Source organism: Lepidochelys olivacea (genome assembly GCF_965140295.1).
Source record: "Lepidochelys olivacea isolate rLepOli2 genome assembly, chromosome: 1".
NCBI classification, from domain to species: Eukaryota; Metazoa; Chordata; order Testudines; family Cheloniidae; genus Lepidochelys; species Lepidochelys olivacea.
This window is the reverse complement of record NC_140411.1, coordinates 351,473,836-351,485,904: the sequence shown is the minus strand read 5'-3', so window position 1 is coordinate 351,485,904 and position 12,069 is coordinate 351,473,836.

Genomic DNA, 12,069 nt, shown 5'->3' with positions numbered 1-12,069 from the left:
GGGGGGGGGCAGAGAAAGAAGTAAAGATGGGATGTGGCGGGGGATGTCTACAGGAATGTCTCCACACTATTTACAGAGGAAGTCTTGCCCAGGAGAAATTTGCTGGATCTGCATCTGTAATCCCAGGGACCCCACCTGTGGCTCAGGTTTTTAGGTGGAACAGTGTAATTGACCTCCCTGTGGGAGCAGCCAGACAACTGGCCTCTGGGGAATGGAGAGAGGTGACCAAGGGTCCCCCAAGCCAGGTCCCATTATTGCAAAATGTTTTTCCTGATGTACTTGTGAAAACTAACTCTGTCCCTTTAAGGTCGGGGTTAGGGGTTCTTCCAAGCCTTCCCCTGTCAGTGAATATGCTAATGAACCCTCTGACGAAGGGGAGGAGACAGCCATTTCCTGGGCAGGTAAACCCCTCCCCACAGCTAAGCATCAAACACTGAGTGATGGGGGCGGGCAACTCAAAGGAATCCCAGGTGTGGGAGTGGATTCGAGGAAATGCAACATGCCAGGAGGTGGGCCAGTGACATACAAGGTCCCCATACACCCTTTCCTTGCCAAACCCCCAATGACGTACCTTTACTGAGGGGATGAGGAATTCAATAAATGCTGAACAAACGGATCTGTTTCGACAGAAGGCGTGGTATGATAATCATACTTGGAAGCGCCTCCGTGTTATGAATTTGCTGGTAATGTTATGTCTCTTGCTACACACACTGTGGGTTAAGGTAAAGAATTTGATCCTGGTGGTAAATACTTTAAAAATATGTGACATGCATGATTTTTGGAAGACTCTTTGGTACAGATTAGGAGAGGTAACAAGGAAGTCCTATAAGAACACTGCTTCTCAGCTAGTACCCATAAACAGGCTTAGAGCTTGGCATAGCAGAGAAAGCATAACCAATCTAGACTGGTGTGTGGAAGGGGAAACTGAGGCACATCGCCTCATGGCATTGGTGGCTAAATACCTACACTTTAAAGGATATTGATATCTGCATGATGTTAACAATGTTTTAACAGGATGTTTTCAATGGCGAAAATACACCAAAATCTTTTCAGACATTCTGGGAACAGAAACCCAGAACTCTGCAAAAGCACCTATGGACAACACTGGAGGTAGTATAAGCAAAGCCAAAAATGGATTTTAGGCACACTGCCTCCGCATTGGTCAGTGACCAAACCTCTGGCAGTAGTCGAAGGGGAGAGGTGTGACGTTACACCCCATAGTCTTCAAATATGGTTATGATATGAATATGGCATAACTCAGATATAATTTATGTAAGCTATCATTGAAAAGGTTTTTGTTTATTTACTGAGGTAATCTGCTTTAATCTGTTTTCTATCCCTTATAAGCATTTAAAATTTACCTTTTGTAGTTAATAAACGTATTTCTTGTTTATAACAGAGCCCAATTTGAACAATTCCTATTTGGGGGTGGGGGGGAGAGGGTAAGAAGCTATGCACAATTCTCTCTACATTGAGGGAGAGGATGAATTTTTCTGAGCTTTTGCTGTGCAGAACTTTCTGTACAGTTCAAGACAATATGATTTGGGGTTTATCTCCCATAAGGAATGTGTATGAGAGTGCTGGCTGAGTCCTCTCACTCAGAGCTGACTTCGGTCTGTGTCCGCAGCTGGGTGTGGCCCTCCTTGTGTGTGTGTGCTGCAAGAGGCCGCAGAGCCTAGTCAACAAAACAGGGCAAGGGACCCCAGGCTGGTGGAGCAGGAGAGACTCAGTGAAACCCCAGTAAATTGGGTGGCATCCTGGACAAGGGGCGGGAGCGGCGCGGTCCAATCGGTCACAGAATGGAAGAGCAATTAAACCAGAAGACCAACAGTATGTGGTAGTAGATATTTGAATTTGAAGTAAAGTGGAGTCAAAAATTGTCAAAAAAAAAAAAAAAGAAAAAAAAGAAAAGAAAAAGAAAAAGGGATAGAAAACAGAGTAGCAAGACTACATTTCCATGGTTTCATGAAGGGCTGTATCCTCTCCCCAGCGCCAAAGTGGTGTATTTCTCACACAGTTCTCTTACTTTTTTAGTGCAGTTGTAGAGTCTGACAACCAAGTCTGTCTGCCCCTATTTTTAATTACTTGTTCCACCCTGGCTCTGGCTGCTGCTCTCTCCTTAGCTTGGCCTCCCGCTCAGGGAGCTCCCGCTCACACAGAGGACGAGACCCCGGGCTTCTGACTCCTTCATTGGCCTGCCCCACCTTGTCAATCAGGCTGACCTGCAGCATTGGGATCTCATTGTTAGTCTCAGGATCCTTATTTCTCATTGGCCCTTCCCCTTTCTTTTGGTACTGGGAGAGCACCACGAAAACACCCCGCCGAGCTTTAGTAGGGGACCAACAGTCTCCTGACATCTACTGACAGACAAGTTCAGTCCAACATCTCAAGGTGGTGCTTTGGTTTGTAAACCTCAGCGACTCACCAACACTTGCTGATGAATAAACGAAACTGGGTTTTTAAAATCAAAACAATACACAAACCCCCACCTCCTCCCCGGTGTAAATCTGCTCTGTTCCACTGGTCTCACTGCAGCTACACTAAGTTGGACCAGACGAGGCTCTGCACCTAGAATTACATCTGCACATGAGAAGGTAGCAGTTGCCATGCTGGAAGAGATGAGTGGGCCATCTAATACAGGTTTCAGAGTAGCAGCCGTGTTAGTCTGCATCTCCAAAAAGAAAAGGAGGACTTGTGGCACCTTGGAGATTAACAAAGTTATTTGAGCATAAGCTTTTGTGAGCTAGAGCTCACTTCATCGGATGCATTCAGTGGATCTGAATGCATCCGATGAAGTGAGTCGTAGCTCACGAAAACTTCTTCTCAAAAAAATTTGTAAGTCTCTAAGGTGCCACAAGTCCATCTAATACAGTATCCTGTCTTGCTCTGAAAATCCAAGCCTTAAGTTATGAACCATGAGGAAACCAACATCTGCAACTCAATAAGAGAAAAAAATTGAAAAAACCCTTCCCACCGTTCAGAATCCCAGAGTATCTGTGCAAGATTCAGCCCTAAATCAAAAGGATCCCAAGCACATCATCGGAATGGTTATGGAGAGAGCGACTTGAATCGGACTTTTCTAGTTCACACAGGAGACCCCTGAGTCATAAGTGTTTTTAGACAGTGTTTTATGCCACCGGAGGACTTGAGATGTCCTTTGTTCCTGAAGGCCCAATTAGTTAAAAAGAAAACTTTGTGTAACTCCTTCAACTGATGTAATTTTTTCCCTTGGTGTTTTTGAGGATTAGTTTGTTCCTAACTCCACATGGGGTGAGGGGCACATTATACCCTGAAGCTCTTTGCTCTGAAAACTTTATGGGTCAGCTACATTGCTGGGATCATTCTACTGGCTTCATGGATGCTGCCGTGGGCTATTCGGAAGCCTCGAATGGGAACTGTCCAATGCAGTTCAGGAGCAGTGGTGAGCAGGGGGTGAGTAATCACTGTGACTGGTTTTATTGCTGACTCTGCCACTTGCTCCCTGGGTAACCTTCACCTCAGCGTGCTTGTTCACTTCCACATCAACCAGCTCTCATAGTGATATTCTGCTCGATGATCAGAGGCTTCCTCAAATCAAAGGACTTCAAAGCACTGGAGGCTCATTACAGTTGTGTGTCTGCACAGGGCTGTATTATTTTAATAGTAGAAGTTTTTTGTGGGTTTAGAGGCCCCAAATTATGGATTTGGATTCAAGGGTTCTCACAACAATTTTTTTGGTGGCCTTTGACAAACCCGTCTCTCTGTCCCTGCCTCCCAGAACCCTTCACCGAGAGCCTGCCCTGGGGAGGGTGGGTTGGGAACTCACCGGCTGCCGGCAGAGTCCCAGACTCCCCATGTCCCATGCAGGCGGGAGCAGGGTAGCGGCCCGGCAACCAAATGCTGCAGCCGCCTCCAACAACAAGAGCTGCCTCACGTGCCACGCACATGGGCCCCACATTTCTCCAGAGGTACTGCCCGGAGCCCCAGAGAAGGCTGCACGCTGGAAGGCAAAACCCCATGCTGGTGATGCCACTGTAAAGAACAAAGAGGTGCATCTCGCTGCCTTTGGTAACAGTTACTCAGTAGCAACAGGTGCGCACTGCCAGAAGGGGCTGCTGCTTTGCACCCCCACAATCCCTGCCCATGTGTTTGAGGCTGACGTAGCTGCAAAAAAATCCACTGGTGGCCTCATTTGAGAAATGCTGGATTAAATGAACTTTACAAATCCATGTTAAGGTTTCTGATGTCATGCCAATAGTCAGTGGATGATTCCCAGAGTCCGAATTTGGGGCTGTTAGATTTTCATTAAAAAAAGCTTTGCATTTCCCTTTCCTTAGAAAATGGTCGTTTACAAAGTTCAAGAGGCAGAAACTGAGTCAGTGGACATCAGTAGAGTTCCCTAGACTTCAATGACGTTCTGTGCCCCTCATCACGAGCGGCATGAATTGAAAGGACCAAACTGGATGCCTTTCATGATACCCACTATTGCTATTGATGCCGCTCAAAATCACCTTGACATTCATGATAATGGCAGCACCAAAAAAGTCATTGGAATGACACGAGAAATGTAGTTGGCCAAAACAATTTTAAGATGAAAGAAACCTGAAGAGTGCAACGTGCATGTCACGCCCTCTGAGGCTGAGATTAGCGTGAGATTGATCCCATTGGGTCAGTTGCAGAAACAGAAATACAACCCAATACTTCTGACTCCTACAACAGGCGGAGCTCTAGGTTGTTTCCTGTTACACTGTGTTACCAGACAAGGTTAGTAACATGTCCGGTTACAAAATGTTTGCATCCTTGGATGTCAGCATCAACAATAAAAAACTGGCTAATGCTGTGATCCACTTGAACTGTGGCTTCTTTATACCTGAGGATAATATTTCTCCAAACGAATTATAAGTCTGTCAATTTTCCAAGAGTGCAGTAGACTTGTAAATATCAAGTTGGTGTTTATTATTGACTCTGCGAATTGCTCCCTGTCTGACCTTCACCTGAATGTGCCTCGATTTACCTCCGTGGCAAACAGGTGTAATTGTAACTTTCAGGGTGGATTGTCTGAGGCTTCCTCCGATCTCAGCATTTCAAAGCACTTCACAAACACTCATCATGTGTTTTTGCAGCCAAAGAGATGAATTACTAAAGTAGTAATATTTTTACTGGGATTAGATGTTCCAACACTGAAGTTTAGATTCACTTTAAAAATGCACATCAAGGTCTCAGATGTCACTTAGTTTGTGATTCCTAACCTTTGAATTTGGGGCTCTTTGATTTTCGTTTCATGTACCTTTGCATTTCCCTTTTAAATATATTTTGAAGTTTAACGGTAGATACTGAACCAGTGTAAAAGGGAACAGTTCCATCAACTTCAAATAGAAGGAATGTACTTTAGAGAAAACATGTTGGGAATGTCTCTCTCTGTGCATACTCAGCACCTCTACCCTCTGGTGCTCAGAGCCATGGGTGGTGCGTGAACCTCTGACTGGAAGAAGCTACCATAGAATCGTAGAACATCAGGGTTGGAAGGGACCTCAGGAGGCCATCTAGTGCAACTCCCTGCTAAAAGCAGGACCAATCCCCAATTTTTGCCCCAGATCCTGAAATGGCCCCCTCAAGGATTGAACTCACAACCCTGGTTTTAGCAGGCCAATGCTCAAACCACTGAGCTGTCCCACAAAAATTGCTGTGAGAACCCTTGAATCCTAATCCATAATTTTGGGGCCTCTAATCCCACAAAAAACTTCTACTATTAAAATAATACAGCCCCTGTGCACACACACAACTTTAATAAGCCTGCAGTGCTTTGCAGTCCTCTGGTTTGAGGAAGCCTGTGATCATCGAGCATAATATCACTATGAGAGCTGGTTGATGTGGAGGTGAACAAGCACACTGAGCTGAAGGTTACCCAGGGAGCGAGTGGCAGAGTCAGCAATAAAACCAGTCCTAGTGATTACTCACCCCCTGCTCACCACTGCTCCTGAACTGCACTAATTTAGGACTGCATCTTGCACAGACACTCTGTGATTCTGAAGAGTGGGAAGGGTTTTGGTATTTTTTCAATTTTTTTCTGTTATCGAGGTGCAGGCCTTGGTTCTACATGGTTTAGAAGTTAATCCCTGGATTTTCAGAGCAAGACACGCATTAGGAACACTAGAGCCTATTAATTTTAGTTGGAACTTGAGCATTCAAATCCCTTTGGGAAATCTGAAAAATCTCAACCCCAATGTTTAATTTAGAGTTTATGAAGAAACTCCCTACGGTTACTCCATAAAGGACTAATTCATTGTTCTTCTGCTCTCTCCTGAAGCAGCTGGTGAGTGACACTCACTGAGACAGGATACTGCCTTAGATGGGCCACTCGTCTCTTCCAGACTGGCAACTGCTACCTTCTCATGTGCAGGAGTAATTCTAGGTGCAGAGCCTCATCTGGTCTAATTTAGGCCTGGTCTACAGTACACGGTGATTTCGGAATTAGCCAAGTTACCTTGAAATAAAACTGGTTCCGTCCACACGACCAAACCAGTTTTTTTGATTTAAAGGGCTCTTTACTCTGATTTCTGTACTACGCCTTGGCAAGTGAAGTAGCGCTAAAATCGAGATCGCAGTTCCGGGTTACAGGTACTGTGGACGTAATTTGATGATATTGGCCTCCGGGAGCTATCCCAGAATGCTCCCTTGTAACTGCTCTGGACAACACTCTGAACTCCGATGCACTAGCCAGGTAGGCTGTGAAAGCCCAGGGAACTTTTGAATTTCCTGTTTGGTCACCATCAGCACAGGTGACCATCAGCACAGTCCACCATCACAGGCGACCATGCAGAATCCACCATCTCAAGAGACCACGCAGTCCCGGATTCGCAGACGAGCTCCAGCACGGTCCGAACAGGAGGTACTGGATCTCATTGCATGTTGGGGAGATGAATCTGATATGGCAGAACTATGTTCCAAAAAAAAGGAACGCAAATACGTATGCTAAAGTCTCCAGGGCCATGATGGAAAGAAGCTACTCCAGGGGCACAGAACAGTGTTGTACAAAAATCAAGGATCTCAGGCCAGCATACCAAAAAGTCACGGAGGCGAACGGGCACTCTGGGCCACAGCCCCATAAATGCCGCTTCTACCATGAGCTGCATGCAATTATGGGGGGTGACGACACCACTACCCCACAACTGTCCGTGGACACCTGCAAGGGGGGAGTAGCATGGAGCGAGGAGGATGAGTTTTTGGAGGACAAAGAGGAGGAGAAGGAGGAGGAGGACAGTGCACAGATGGCAAGTGGGGAATCTGTTTTCCCCCCTAGCCAGGAACTATTCTTAATGCTGGAGTCAATAGCCTCCCCCTACTCCCAAAGCATGCACCCGGACCATGACCCTGGAGAAGGCACATCTGGTGAGTGAGAGTTTGATCGCAGCCACGCGGTGGGGGTTGGAGGGAAATATTTGAGTTTAGTTTAAAGGGCTCATCCCTTCTCAGAGCCTCATCAGAGCTCCGCAGGGTGTGTGTGTGAGGGTGGGGGGGGAGGGAGGGTGCTGTGTGAAACAATCATCCCAGAGAGCCCGCAGGCTGCCTGCAAGCTGAATTCTATTGCCTGGCCACTGCCTGCAAGCTGAATTCTGTTGCCCGGCCGCGTGTGATGGCTTACTCACACAAAAGTGGCAGGCCCTTCAATATAGGAGGCAAAATGAGACCTTGTACAGAAAGAACATGTGCTGTATACTATGAATTGCCTGTTTCACTGAGAAACAGTGTCCGCTTTATTCTCTAAAATGTATCTTTTAAAATCCTACCCTCCCTTTTTCTCCTCCTGCAGCAGGTGCAAATGTTTCAATGAGGCCCCTATCTGCTCCGTCCCAGAGGCTGGTCCAGATTAGAAGGCAGAAAAAAATGAACTTGGGACAACATGTTTGCCAAGCTCATGCAGTCCTCCTGCACTGATAGGGCCCAGTTGAATGCGTGGAGGCAAACAATTGTGGAGTCGTGTAAAGCGTTACATGAATATGAAGAGAGGAGGAATGGGCGTGATGAGAGCAGGCAGGATGCTATCGTCAAGCTCATGGGGGAGCAAACTGAAATGCTCTGCTGTATGGTGGATCTAATGCAGGAAAGGCAGCAAGACCATAGACTGCCACTGCAGCCCCTGAATAACTGCCCTCCCTCCTCCCCAGGTTCCATAGCCTCCTCATCCAGACGCCCAAGAACACAGGGCGGGGAGGCTACGGGGACCCACATGGTCAACCCCAGAGGACTGAACAAGCAGCAGAAAGCTGGCATATCCTAAATTTTGATTTGGTTTCTGGACTTGTCCTTCCCTCCTCCTCTACCCCCCTAACCCAATAACCCCCACCCGTCTAACTTCTGATTTCTCTCAATGTTTTGTGCAACAAATAATAAAGAATGTTTTTTAAACAATTGTAACTTTATTTCCTTTCATATATATATATATATATAGGGGGTGGGTAACTTTAAGAGAAACAAACACAACTCTCACACCCTCCCCTGGCCAGTCATGAAACTGACTTTCAAAGCTTCTCTAATGTGCAGCGCATCCTGCTGCGCTCTTCTAATCGCCCTGTTGTCTGGCTGTGAGAAACTGGCCACTAGGCGAGTTGCCTCAACCTCTCACCCCACCATAAACGTCTCCCCCTTACTCTCACAGATATTGTGGAGCACACAACAAGCAGCAATTACAATTGGAATATTGGCTGTGCTGAGATCTAACCGAGTCAGTAAACTGCGCCAGCATGCTTTCAAACATCCAAACGCACATTCTACCACCATTCTGCACTTGCTCAGCCTATAGTTGAACTGCTTCTTACTACTGTCCACGTGCAGAGTAAGAAATAAACCCCAATATCTGGGATGACTTATGCCAAACATTAACCTGTATCTCCTGAACCCAGCTGGATACTTACCATTCACGGCTTCTAAATATGTCACTAACCTGAGAGAAACTCTTAGAGAGCCTCATTGTGGAATTTTTTTTTTGTTCTGATGATTTTGAGGGGAACTTTTGGGTGAAACATCTTCTCATCTAAGTGTGAACTATGATCAACCATTGAGAGTTTTGCAATGAACCTTAACTCCCTTTATTTGTAATTGTTTTCTCAGTGGTGTGTATTTACACTGGAGCAGAATTAAATTCTCTTGTACCAAAATTTTTCGCAGCTTGAATTATTCTTTGAGATTATTATTTCTACACTGCACATGAACGAGCTTGAAATGTACACACTTGTAATTCCTTTGGATCTTTATAAGCCTCATGTATAAAGAAGACAGTGTTGAAGAGATATACTACTCTGTACCTCATTTCACAAAGCTGGAACAATTCATTACCACTGCATTACTCTGACCCACTTGGTGACTTCATTGCCATGGGTACTATAACTTAAAACAAGTTTTATAAGCTTTAATTCCATCTTGATATTTACAAGGCTACCGCACTCTTGGAAAATGGACAGACTTGTAATTCCTTTGGAGAAGTATTATCCTCAGGTATAAAGAAGCCGCAGTTACAGTGGATCACTGCATGAGCCAGTTTTTTATTGTTGACGCTTAGATCAAAGGATGCAAACATTTTGTAACCAGACATGTCACTTACATTGTCTTGTAACACAGTGTAAAAGGGAACAGCTTCAAACTCCACCTGTTGTAGGAGGAGTCAGAAGTCTTGGGTTGTCTCTCTGTTTCTATTGTTATTGGGGTTTGACGCCTCTGCACTGAGTCACACAGTCACACTTTAAACAAAATGGAGGCCAAGGTCTCTCGTGTCATTCCCTTAATCAGGCCATGATTTAAGGCCACACAATTTGGGGCTATTTCATTTTCATTCACATGTAATTTCAAATTTGGTATTTCTTAAAAACCATGTGGGGTAGAGCAGCCCAGTCTAGTTGCTATCGGCTTCAAGGAGCCGACCATTAGGGAGTGCCCTGACTCTTAAGTGGTGATCAGACCCTCACCGGTTCTTATGACCATTCCAGGACCAATTCTACGCAATTTCTCTCAGCAGAGCCAAGTGGTACCATAGGAGCCCCTGTGGTCAGAGCTAGTTTCGGGGGCTCATTTGCTTTAGGAGGAATTTTTTATTTGAAAAATGAAGGTGCTCTCTTGGGGCAAATCAACTCGGTTGCATCACCTTCAAAGAGGTTGAGGAACTTGAAATCAAAACAAGACACTTCTGCCCTCTTCCCTGGATATGCAACCCACCCTTGTGGATATCATTTACACTTTGAACAACATTCTGGATTAGGCAGGAATGTTTTCTGCAACATGCCCCATGGTTGATCAGACTTTATGTCAAATCTCATCCCACAGCCATCTCCTGCTTCACCAAGAATGTGTGATTTTCCTCTCACCTGGGTTTCCTGCTGGGCTCCCTCAGCTGCATTTTCAGAGAATCATAGAATATTAGGGTTGAAAGGGACCTCAGGAGGTCATCTAGTCCAACCCCCTGCTCAAAGCAGGACCAACCCCCAACTAAATCATCCCAGCCAGGGCTGTGTCAAGCCTGACCTTAAAAACCTCAAAGGAAGGAGATTCCACCACCTCCGTAGGTAACGCATTCCAGGGTTTCACCACACTCCTGGTGAAAAAGATTTTTCCTAATATCCAACCTAAACCTCCCCCACTGAAACTTGAGATCATTACTCCTTGTTCTGTCATCTGCTACCACTGAGGACGGTTTAGATCCATCCTCTTTGGAACCCACCTGCAGGTAGTTGAAAGCAGCTGTCAAATCCCCCCTCATTCTTCTCTTCTTCAGACTAAACAATCCCCGTTCCCTCAGCCTCTCCTCATAAGTCATGTGTTCCAGTCCCCTAATAATTTCTGTTGCCCTCCTCTGGATGTTTTCCAATTTTTCCACATCCTTCTTGTAGTGTGGGGCACAAAACTGGACACAGTACTCCAGATGAGGCCTCACCAATGTCGAATAGAGGGGAATGATCACATCCCTCAATCTTATGCCCTAATAAATTTGTTAGTCTCTAAGGTGCCACAAGTATGCCTGTTCTTTATCCCTCAATCTGCTGGCAATGCCCCTACTTATACAGCCCAAAATGCTGTTAGCCTTCTTGGCAACAAGGACACACTGTTGACTCATGTCCAGCTTCTCGTCCACTGTAACCCCTAGGTCCTTTTCTGCGGAACTGCTGCCTAGCCATTTGGTCCCTAGTCTGTAGCGGTGCATGGGATTCTTCCATCTGAAGTACAGGACTCTGTACTTGTCCTTGTTGAACCTCATCAGATTACTTTTGGTCCAGTTCTCTAATTTGTCTAGGTCCCTCTGTATCCTATCCCTACCCTCCAGCGTATCTACCTCTCCCCCCAGCTTAGTGTCATCTGCAAACTTGATGAGGGTGCAATCCATGCCATCCTCCATTAATAAAGATATTGAACAAAACCGGCCCCAGGATGGACCCTTCGTCTTTCTTACAAGACCTCATTTTCTTGGCTGCTCAAAGATGGAGAGATGATTTATGGTAGAGTAGAGGTTCCCAGACTTAACACCATTCTGTAAAAGAGCACTGTTTCCTTTCACTCTCTGCCCCCCCACCCCTGCTTGATCCATGAACAAATTTGCTCTAGGCAGTCCTTTGAAACAGCATTGGTGACCCAAATGGAGGTCCAATGTTAGGTCACGTTTTACTCACCATAGAGTAAGATTCAGCCCTGGGCAGAGGGCTATCAAAAAGGCCCATGCGCCACTGAAGTCTGCTAAGACCAAGTTTGAAAGTTTAAAATTGGACTAACGTTGTTCATAGGCATTGTACTAGCCTCCTGCCAAAGGGTGAATTTCAGACTTAAAGTCCTGACGGGAAACAAACTGGAGGCCATGGAATAATTCCTATTGATTTCAAAGGGGATTGGATCTGACCTGCTGGGAATGGAGGTGGTGAGAATGGAGAAAAATGGATCCCTGCATCCTAGCAGATTTAGAATGAACTGCCCCATGCCCCTAATCACGACCAGCATGAATTGAAAGGACCAAACGGAATTCTTTTCATGACGCCCACTTGTGCTATTGATGCCGCTCAGAATCACCTTGACATTCATTCTCATTGCAAAACCTATAAAGTCAGTGGAATGATA